A 12,071-nucleotide genomic window follows, 5' to 3' on the forward strand; every position below is an offset into this window, starting at 1 on the left:
ATCTAACTTCTATCTTCCAGATATTTCAAATATTTTCTGATAATAGTATCCTCGTTGACTAGAGCTGTGTGGATTTCTTCTTTAAAAACATTTTCCCCTGTCATTGTAAGAAAATTGGAGAGGAAGGGAACATGGTCTTATGAGCTCAGTTCACCATCTTGATCCAATCGTTGCCTGTTATGTAGGTTGATTATTCTGTCCTTGGGGCTCAGACAGAATCCAAAAGACTAGAAAGTTCCACGAAGAGTGGGCTATATAGTCTAGTCTCAGCAGCAAGTAGTGGTAGAAAGGGAGATTCATGATGGGTTAGCCCTAGGGAAATCCAGGAGGGAGCAGATGGAGCACAGGGGTTGGGAGGACCCAGGGGGGCCATAGGGAAAATTCTTAATAGAAAAAGAAAAGACAGATCCAGATTCAAACCCCGATTTGCTCATTGCCAACTGTGTAACCTAGGCGAGTTTAGCTTCTGTGAGCTTCAGTGTCTACACTTGTAAAATGGGGGATAATACCATCTATCAGATAGGGTTCCTGCAAAGGATTAAAGGAAGATAATATTGGTAAAGTGCTTACTGTATGCTTGGCATATAATAATATGGGGTATTTACTGAGTGCTTTTATATGGCTTACTCTTGTTTAATCTTCATTTTAAAGCCTATTATACAGATCAGGAAACTGAGGAATAGCGAATTTAAGTAAGTGGCAGAGCTGGGATTTGAACCTGGGCAGTCTGGCTCTGTCAACTCAGCATCTATACACAGTGCAGCAGCTTCCCCCTGGGTGAGCACCATTGGGCTGAATGCTCTTCTTTGGCTCTTTAAATTCTGTGTGCATTTATAGCGTAGGGAGCCAGATTAATTTTGAGTCAGTAAGAGGGGACTAAGTGACCCCAGATAGGCAAGCTGGAGCTAGCAGAATTTTGTTATTGTTTAGTGTCTGTGTCTGGTGGCTTCTTTGCTTGTATTATTTATTTATTTTGCAGAGGTAATATTTACATAACAGTAAAGTAGACATATCTTAGGTGTACAGCTCAATGAATTTTCACATACATACACACCTGTGTAATCACCATCCAGAGCAGGATACAGAAGGTTTCTAGCCCTCTAGAAGGCTCCTTTGTGCCTACCCGCAGTCAATATCTGGCCAAAGGTAACTGTTGTACTAACTACTATCATTATGGGTGAGTTTAGTCTATTTTTGAACTTTGTGTAAATGGAACATACCGTTTGTGCCCTCTCCTGTCTGGTTTCTTTTACTCATTCTGTTTGGTTTTTATTTTGATAAAGAGCCAGTTGCATTGTAGGCCATGAATCTGAGCACATGACCACAGTCTGTGGGCAGAGAGCTATGATCTCCAATGTGACCCTCCAGGGCCTCCATACATGAGTACAGTGTTCTGCGCATCTTGGTACCAGCTGTGGGGTATGAGGAAGAAGAGGAGATGCCTGCGCTCCTGGACGGTAGAGCTGCCATGGGCTCAATGCCTTGTGAAGACTCTCGGGACTCCCTGTACCCCCGGGGTAAACTTTCCTGGTACGCTACAGGCGGAACGTGAATGTTAGTTCCTTTGCTCTTTCTTGGGTTCCCCATGAGCCAGGTTTTAAGATGGGACAACTGCCTTAGTTTGGTGGAGGGTGGCCATTCTTTGCTGTGGTGTCCTGGCACACTTTGGATTGCTCTATTCACTTGGGTGCAATAAATGTCCACACCTCCCTCCAGCCTCTGGGAAAGCCATCTTCTCAGGGTGGGGGCCTGTCTTTCCTGGGAAACACTGCCTTCCATCTTCTCCCTTTTGAGGATAATTTCAGTTTCTTTTCTTAAAGAACCAAGAACTCTCAAAGTTTTGATTGTGGCCTTTTCTAGGATAGCTTTTGAAACAGATATTCTTAAAGCTCTTACACCTGAGCACAAGACCATTCTGAGTTTCAGAACAAAAAAGCTACGTTTCCTTCCAAAGAGGGCAAGAAAGGGAATATCACTTTTCTTTCTATCAAATAAGCCTCTCCAGAAATAAGAACAGGGCACAAGTGACTATGCCCATAATCCATCCTGTCCCAACAGCACGGGGTTCCTAATCCGCCCTCTGTGACTAATCATGGAGAACCTGGCAAAATTACACGTAGTCTCAGCCCATTTCTTCAATGACAAGATGGTGCTGATGTCAGCCTTAAAGGGCATTGTCATTGGTAAATGGAAGTAGCTATCTGAGAGCTTGATACATAGGGTGTTCATAAGTGTGTTTTCTTTTTGTCTGTAGGAGGAATTGCTTACACGGAAGTATGAATATCTTAAGTTAGGTGACCCAGATTATAGGGCTCTGAGATTAGGGAAGTGATGCACTTTGCCAGGTAGGTGGGAAGCAGGGTAGGGCTCACAGAGGCTTTCCTCCCCTCCTCCGTGGTTCCGAGCAGATAAGTGGTATGACTTAGGAAGTACTGACTGGTACCTCGGTGCTCTCACTGGTAGTGTCTGAACCTGACTGATCATTAGAATTATATGCACAGGATGAAAACATTCCTACCCCAGTCCCTTACCTTCTCCCACCCTGGCCAAGGATCTGATTCAGGAGGGCAGGGGGAGATGAAAACGTTTATTAAAGAAAAGTTCCCCCCCCCAAACAACAACAACAACAAAACAAAAAAAATATAAAGTCCCCTGATGATCAGTTAGATTTGAAGGCTACCGTTCTAAGATATATTTCTGTCTGAAAGTCCAGTAGTTTAAAATATCTCCATATTATCTCAGGGTGTAAAAAGAGGGCAGGGAAATTCATGGTCACCTTGGCTATCCAGAGGGAAAAAAACTTTTGTGGAACTGTCTAGATTAAATGAACTTTGTCATATGCATTGTAAAGCTTGAATTTTTTTTTTGCCGTGATAAAATTTTCATCAAGGAAGAAGAACAAAACCTACCAGTACCTTGTTTGAGTAATTGGTATCACCCTCATTCCAAAACACTTTTACTAGGCTACACCTTTAATTGGGAGTATTTATTACATTCAAGTAAATTAGGATGATCAGGCATGCCTGAAACCTTTTCTCTTTCCTGTATCACCTCCTTAGTTTCTGCTATTGAAGGCATTTTAATACCTTCCTGTCTAAGATGTACCCTCTGAGCCTTCTGATGAGACAAAATATGAGGATGATAGACCCTTGGACTGTGAACTGGTAACTGAGGATGTCTTTCCTAGATGCTAGATTAGATCAGCACATGGAGAGTTTGGGAATTCAAATTTTGATGGAAGATGGCTTGGGGGTGGGGGATGGAACAATCTACCATTCTAGTTATGTTTTATTACCTGTTGTTTAATCGAAAACTTGATTTGGGAATTTATAATTGAATTTGGGAGCACTGAAAATTTAGAGAGAGGGCAGAATGGAGAAATGCTCAGGGAAGCCAGAGGGACATGAGCATAGTACAACCTAGGTAGGGAGTGAAGAGGGACAGAGCCAGAAAGCAAGAAGATCGTGGAGGCAGAAAGATACCGAAAAGAAACCGTATTTCCTTCAGCACCTTATGGGTCTTGCTGGGCAATTCACATCCCAACTTTTCTCCACCTCTGGTCACTATTTCATCCTGGTTGAAGTGAGAGCCAAACTAGTTTTTTGGTCTTTTGCATGTTTTTTTTTTTGTTTTTGTTTTTTTTGTTTGGAGCTGGTTTCAGTATGACTCAAGGAGAAGTCTAGGAGCTGCTTAGATATAGCCAGGAAAATCGCTAAATATATCAGACTACAGTTTTGTCTTATATTGTTTAGATGCCTTATAGGGAGCCATGCTTATGGATCTTTTACAGGCAGTCTGGAATTTGGACAAGTCTTCAACAGTCATTTTTTTTAAGGAAGTTTGAATACTGGCCTGTGCTGTTTAGTATGTATGTGCGTGTGTGGGGGGGTATTTTGCATTTCTTTTTTTTTTTTTGGAGGGTTGAGATAACAAAGTCCTGTTGGAGCAAAACTGGCTTATAGCTGTTAAGAGATTTGATATTTGGTTTTGCTGTCATTTACAGCAAGCAAATGAAGCTTAAAAAGTAGGTTTCTTGGTTCTAAGGGCATTTGACTGATACCTTCTCAAAATGAACAGTCTTTACCGAACATGAGGATATGACTGTAAGGCTTCAGACACCAACTTTAATGTCAATGACACATCACTAGAATTTTATTTTTGTCTAAAAATATTTTGTTTAGGACCACATGGGCTAGAATGAACACTCTATGACCTGATAACACTATTTCAATGGGAAGACATTGCTTTTGGGGGGAGTACGTAGTTTAGAATAGTCCGGAAGGCTTTTCTCCACTTTCTGAAAATAATAATGCAGATAGTGGGAGTACTTAATTCCAGATTGCCGTTGTGAGCATGCTCTGAGACATCCTTGGCAAGGCCACTCTGAAGAGGCAGATGGTCCATTCCCAGTAGACCTAGGTGCATGTCACCATCAGTCAGTTCCTGCCCTGGACTGTGTAAGCCCAGGAGAGATTCAGTGGTCCAAATGGTTGACTAAGTTAGGAGAATTGTTTACCTGACCCCTCCTTTTCCCTTCTTTTTACTCTTTTCTCATTTCATTTTTTTAAATGAAATACATAAAAATTGCTAGGGGGCACCTGAGTGACTCAGATGGTTAAGCATCTGCCTTTGGCTCAGGCCTTGATCTTCAGGTCCTGGGATCAAGCCTCACTTCGAGATCCCAGCTCAGCAGGGAGTCTGCTTCTCCCTCTCCTTCTGCCTCTTCCCCTGCTTGTACTCTGTCTCTCTCAAATAAATAAATAAATCTTTTTAAAAAATTGCTATTAAAAGACAGAAAACAGAATTGTATAATGAGCCCATATTTACACATCCCCCAGCTTCCCAGTTATTATTACTCATGGCCTGTCATTCCCCCACCTCACTCCCTACTCCCACCTGGATTATTTTGAGGCATTTGAGGTAAATCTCAGATATCATATCATTTCTGCTGTAAGTCTGTCAGCATGTGTCTCTAAAAGATACGGACTCTTTTAAAAAATATAACTACAATACCTTTATCACTCCTAGAAATATTGACAAACATTCCTTAATATCATCAAATATCCAGTCAGGTTTAATTTTCCTTCGATCACTTCTGGATTTTACTGACTGCTCCCATGCGGTGGTATTTAATGAGTTCCTCTGTTTCCTGTACTTCCTGTATGCTGAGTGTTAGCCACATTTGAGGATTGACACCAGTGCACCTAGGATGGTAGGATGGAAATGTGGGAAGAGTCCAGGTCCTCCACAAATCATTGAGCCACTGTACTAGCCAACCAATAGCAAATGCCACACCTCTCAACTTATCTTGTGAGGTTGTAAATTTAACCCATTTTTAGTTGATCATTTGCAGCCATAAACAACTGATATACCAGTTATATTCAAATGAATCTTCTGTGTTTCTGTTTTCCACTTAAAGTCCTGTTGTAGAGAGAAAGAAGAAAAAACTATAAACCTAGAACTAAAATGATGATACAGATAGCTCAGAACATTGAATGGTTAAAATAAACTCATGATGTCATGTTTTAAGGAAAATCAGCTTTTGCTAGGATTAAGTTGAAAAAGCACACGACAACTTAAAAGTACAGATGGAAGCCTGGAAAATTCTATATTGGTGATGGGAATTGGAGTTAGACTATTTTCCAAGGATTATTCTCCAAGTACGTGACTAAGAGTTGATTTTGAGTGTTGGCAACAAAGGGAAGCTTTCCTCCTATTACATTACCCTGAACATGACATTCTGAATAAGTAGGAGAATTGGAATTTCTGAATCTCCTCCTTTGCAACAAGGCAATTCCCAAGTTTCAAATTGAATGCACCAGATGAGAAGGCAGAGTGATGAGGATTTAATTAAAAACAATAGTATGAGGTTTGAATTCTGTTGAGGAAGCAGTCATAGAACTGAACAAGTGAAGGGCAGCTGACAGTCTGTCCTGTGCTTGCCCCTACTTCTTGTATTTCGCATTCCCAGACTGTGTTGTTTGGAAGCAAAGCTTCATTGTTTTTTTTGGTTAAGTAGATTATACCTTTGTCCTTGCTGACGAGGTGCTGACAGCAAGGGTTCCAGGAAACCCTCCAGAAACAAACGCTCTTTGTTTTGTGTGAGGAAGCTCTGGCTTATAAATGGATGACATCAGTCGGCTTCCCATCCACTCCTCTGGATCCCTCAACGTACAGAGACGCATTGTTAATGACTTTCACTCTGAACAGCTGCTGGCTTCACTTACTGTGAAGATGGTGATCAGACATCCCAGATTTCAAGTAATCTGTTCTGTTTTCAGACCACCTGTCAGGTTATCCGCCCTGGGGTTTGATGAGGAAAATATCGTCACTTTCAGTATGGCACAACCTCTTCTAACTTCTCTGCCCACTTGGAGCTTTTCCCCACATGTCTTATTGTTGTGGATACCTCTTTAGGTGGCGTACCTTCTCCTTTGCCAATAAGCAAAATTCACACGTGTCTTCAGTGGAAATATCCTCTTTTCAGGGATCCTGCCGAGAAGGGATTCCAACTCAGTCCATACTAAAATTAGACTAAAATGAGTCAAGTAGGAGCCCACCTCTCTGTGGAAAGCTGCCTGATCACTAATTCTGAGTGAGTTAAATGTTTATTACTGGAATAAAGATCAAAGCCTTTAAAAGTACATAAGGTGATGCATTTGAACAGGTGAACATAGCTTGGAAAATCACTGAAAGGCAGAAGTCAGGGTTAGGGTTCAGTCTCAGAGATTAACAGCAAAGAGCAACTTCAGAGCCCACTGGGTTGCTGTCTGCAGGTGGAGACCAGGTGATGGACTCACTGACAATGTGGCTTGGAGAATATGCTAGAATCTCTAGTGTCTTCTATGTACTTAATGCATGAAGTGCTTAGGAGACATTTGCTGAACTGCATCGACAAATAACATTTACTTGGATCTACTATGTTTGCTACACCAGATAAAAGCATTTGCAATCATATTTTCTAGTTCGGGGTGTCAAAGCATGCCTGAAATGGCACAAAGAATGTCTGTACTTGATACTTTTCCAGGGAGGTAGGGCTTTGATTTTCCTGATTTTTTTTTTTTTTAACCTGACTTTGTAGCAAGAATATTAGAAATAAAATTTAGGAGAAGACAGACAATCCTTGGGTGTAAGGAGATTGGTGATGGCTTGAACAGCTGAATAAATAACATTTATTTATCTGGCTCCCTGGGCCTTACCCAAGCCTTTTTACAACTAGCAGGTGTTTTATAGACACATTTTTCTATGAAGTAGTCAAACTGTAAACAGAGTGAATCCTGACTGATTATCCTGCCTTCAAAAAGCCAGAGATGGAGGAGAAGAACAGCAGCACCACCATTTTCCTAATAGAAATATCTTTTGTTTTTGTCTTTGGAAGCACAGGACCTAGGGTTTGAGGGCAGATTTGGGGCTGTGGACATAGCCCCATATGGGGACATATAGCCCCATAGCCGTACTTTCAACCCATCCTGATCATGGGTTCTGCGTAGGTACATCCCGCACACGTCAAGGAGGCGCTCTGGGAGGAAACTGCACCCTGCACCCCAAGCACCATCCCACAGCATTACACGCATACGATGGTAGGCGCTCAATAAATGTTTCTTGGGTAAATAAAGCATCATATATTGTTTAACAATATTTGTGAACAGTCTACTACTCCTTCATATTGAGAAGTTTCTTGGGTCAAGGATTAAATTTTATGCACCCAGCTATCTCTTGGTGTAAAGATATCTGCCCTCTGTGTTTGTGCCTGAGTGAGTGGAGGAGGGGCGCAATCATGAAAACCATGGGAGCCTGTGTGTGAACCTCTGTGCCATATCAGCAGTGTTGCCTACTTAGCAACAGAAAGGTTCTCCCACTTCCTTTCAAGGCCTCACAGATTCATGGTAAGAGTTAGAAAAGGACCTAAGAGACTTTTAGGCCAGACTCTATTTCATCAGTGAAAAAATTACGTTTAGAGAGATGGAGCAACTTTCCCAAGGTCATATGGCTCGTCTTTGGCAAAGTCAAGAAAAAATGTGAGTCTCCCTGAAAGCCACTTTTCTTTCTCAAGTATTTATTTTTATTTTAAAAAATTTATTATTTTTTTTTTTAAGAGAGAGAGAGAGCATGCATGTATACGAGTGAGCAGTGGGGAAGGGCAGAGGGAAAGGGAGAGAGAGAAGCTTAAGCAGGCTCCACACAACATGGAGCCCAACATGGGGCTCCATCTCATGACCCTGAGATCATGACCTGAGCTGAAATCAAGAGTCAGACATCGGATGTCAGACACTTAACCAACTGAGTCACCCAGACTCCCCCTTTCTGAAGTATTTTAAAGTTTTATCTGAGAGATTTCATTTCTAGGCTATATATATGTCCCCAAATAGTTGTAAAATCAATTATTCCTCAAGAAAACTCTAAAAGCTTTTAGCTAGTTATTTCCCATATGACACATTTCAAGGTGTTAAATAAGAAGTTCTCACTGAGCCATCAAGATAAAATATATGGCAAGCAAAAGAAAGGAGCCATAAAAGGATAGAGATCTTCAAAGGGATTATCCAAAAAGTGATTACATGACTCAAATCCTTTGCCCACATTCAAGGTAGAAAGAGGGGCTCAATACACAGCACCCATCTTCCCCACCCAGGTTCTGAACAAACTGGGACACAAAATGAAAGGTAGCAGCTAGGGGCCCAAATCTCTCCTTTGTTACTAGGAGACACAGAGCTGGAGGCTTGGGCTTAGTGTGGCGCCAAGGACAGCTGGTCCCCGAACCCCAGGCTGAAGTTCTGAGCAGAAAAGATACACAGCTGAGGGGAGGACCAGTGCCAGAGGAAGAAGGGGGGCCAGGCTAAGCTTTCCCAGGGAGTGAATAGTGTTGGTAAGTGGCATCAGGGTGCAGCACTCTTCACAAGCGTGGGGAACAGTTGTTCCCCATAACAAAATATCAGGGGGTTGAGGATTGGGTGGGAAGATAGGTGAAGAGGGTTTTTCTGGAGGGTAGTCTAAAAGCCTCTCTCACCCCAAAGTTGCCTTCTCGCTGAAAATTCTTAATTCAGAGAGCTTTACACACATCTGCTGCTTGGAGTAGACTTGTGACTGAGTGGGCCAGCACTGGGCGATGGGCAGGGAGAGGGAGGGAGAAAAGGGGGCAGGGAGAGGAGTGGAGGAGGCACTGGGAGGAGAGGAGGAGGCACTGGGAAGAGAGGAGAGGAGGAGGGAAGGGGTAAGTGAGGAGGGAGAGGGAGAGAGCAGAGGCGCGGAAAGGGGAAAGAAACTTAGTTCCGGTCCAATAGGGCCACCTAGAGGAGCTCTTAGGCTTCTGCAGGGAGCAGCAGGAGTTGGGAAGGGAAGCTGAAGGAGTTTCAGCTGAAGAAGGAACTTCTTCAGGTGAGAGAGGTCTCCAGCATAGGACATGATGGGTCTCTGAGGCCCTGAGAGAGCACTCCTCACCAGAAGGAGGCAGCTTTCAGTTTCACAGTCTAGCTCATACCCTAAGAGATGACCAGTCAAGGAAGAACTTTTCTCCCTCTTCCCTCTGCTTGCCCTGACCCAGGAACAAACCATGGCTAGTGAAATGGCAGCAGACAGCTGGAAACACTAGGTGGAGGAAAGGAACAGACAGACCTGCCCCCCAGGTAAATTACACAGATTTAAATTAACAGATTTCAAATGAAATCTGTTAAAAGTTCCATCCAGTCCTGCCCAAAGCCAGGCAGAGGAGGCCAACTTGAGTTCTCATCACTGTCTCCCAATACCCTTTGTTATTTGATCAGAATAGTCTCCTTCTGTAAGACATTAGCGATTCCCAAGGCTGCTTTAAGAAATTTCTTTATTTATTATACGTGAGGTGATTGAAAACTGCCAATCACAAATCTGGCAATCCCCTCTCATGAGCTTAAAGACGAACGTTCTGATTACGATAATTACATTTTTATGAATATCCTACCTAGAGAGTAACAATTTTACTATGTCAGACTCCACACAAAGATGCATCAATTTCATCTGCAATGAAAAATAGAGGCTAATAGCACAGTTATATTTATATGATAGTCAAACATCAAGATGCAACATAAGTATTTCAACTGAAAGAATTCTGCTCATTATTTAACCTTGAGATGATGATTAAGGGTGAAGGCTCGTCAGCTTTCATGAATTATTTTTTCATGATTTTTGCTGTTTTGATTTGATTTTTAAAACTCCATAATTAACACTTATTAACATTTGGATTCCACCCCCCATGTTATTGTGGGAAGGCAACAATGGCAATAACAACAAAAGATTAGTGGATGTGATTAGTGGTCAAAGAAAGAGTATTGGGAAATCACAAGACATAATTGTATTTCAGGTAGCACAGTGCCATGCCAACTGACTTCCTACTTAGTTAAGTTTCCTAAGCCATGATGCATGTAATGGACACAGTATTTAGGTTTCATGCTACATATACATATTAGTTTAATGCAGAGGAATGTGTTCCATTATTACAGATAGTGATCAGGGCCAGTTAAAGCATGTGGTCTGAGAACCAGCACGGTAAAGCAACACATAGAAGCCTGTTAGAAATGCAGGTTCTCAGGCCCTCCCTTAGGCTTGCTGAAACAGAATCCCTAGCAGTGGGGCACAGGACCTTGTCTCTGTAAGCCCTCCCAGTGATTCTCTGAGGTTTGAAGCCACTATTCTAGCACGTTGTGACTATTTCGCTTGGCTACAGTGAAACACTGATGTTGGAGGCTACATAAGTCCAGCATCAGTGTAGACACGCCCCCCTTCACTTTTCTGGGGTATGTGCTCTAGGGGAGTTTAAGTGAACAGGCTGTTTTGGTCAAGTCCTTGAGTCCAGGGGTTCCTCTTAAGTGGCTTTTATCTTTTCTTTCAGTCTCCCGAGGTCACAGGCCATAGTGTCCTCCCATCAGCAGTCATAATTGTTAGTTCATCCTCCCTGATAGAAGAGATGTTTATGATACCTTTCATAATGTCAAAAGATTTCCATCACCCAGAATCCTTGCTGATTTTCTTTCTGTATTAAAATCATTTCCCTAAAGTCACCTTGAGCTCCTTGAAAAAATTTAGCATCCAACATGGTGCTCTTTTGTGTCTCTTGATGGGATTAACCTGGGCTCTCCTCTTTTGACAGCACTCTGGATCAAAATTATGAACCAGAACTCACCAGAAAGTTGCATGGAAAGAGGCCACACATTGCAAGCATATTTAATTCAAGAAAACACAGTAGAACATACATTTAGTAAGGGGTGCCAATGCTCACTGGCCAGGACTATGCAGTGCTGTTGTTAACACAGTTTTTCTTTGGCTTAGGAGATAAGGCAGCTCTTAGAAGGGAAATGTATCACTGAGTTTTGAAATAGACTAGCTAGCTAGCTAACTTTTTCCCCCCATTTATTTATTTATTTATCTATTTATTTGAATGAGAGAGCGAGCGAGAGTGGGAGCGAGCGCGTGCACACACAAGCAGGGGGAGCAGCAGGCTCCCCGCTGAGCAGAGGGCCTGACATGGGGCTCGATCCCAAGGTCCTGGGATCATGACCTGAGCCAAAGGCAGACGCTTAACTGACTGAGACACCCAGGCATCCCTAGCTAGCTAATTTTTTTTAAAGTATTTTAGAAACAAATAGCATTCTGATGAATCAGTACACATGGGGTAGTATAAGTGGAGTATTTAGTATGACAAAAAGTAGATGCCATCTTATGATTTTATCTTCATATTATTTTATATATGTAAATTATACGTGTGTGTGTGTGTGTGTGTGTGTGTGTGTGTGTGTGTGTGTATGACTTTATTCTTTCAAAGGCCCAAATGCAGGAGTAAAACCTTAGAACAGAGATTCTGAATCTGGAATGTGACCTTGAAGCTTATTAAAAATACAAATTCTCAAGCTTGGTTCAGCAGTACATGTCCTGAAATTTGAGTGACACAGAGAAGACTGGCAAGGGTGACACACACAGTGTTTCCCATTGAAAAAAAAATTCCTGGGTTCTGAGAGATTTTTATTTGGGAAGGTTTGAGGTGGAACCCAGGAGTCTGGATTTAATAAGCACTCCTTAAGTGTCTCAGTGGTCCAGAACTTTCATTT

Source organism: Enhydra lutris, unplaced genomic scaffold (genome assembly GCF_002288905.1).
Source record: "Enhydra lutris kenyoni isolate GAN:26980312 unplaced genomic scaffold, ASM228890v2 scaffoldscaffold1, whole genome shotgun sequence".
Classification (NCBI taxonomy): domain Eukaryota; kingdom Metazoa; phylum Chordata; class Mammalia; order Carnivora; family Mustelidae; genus Enhydra; species Enhydra lutris.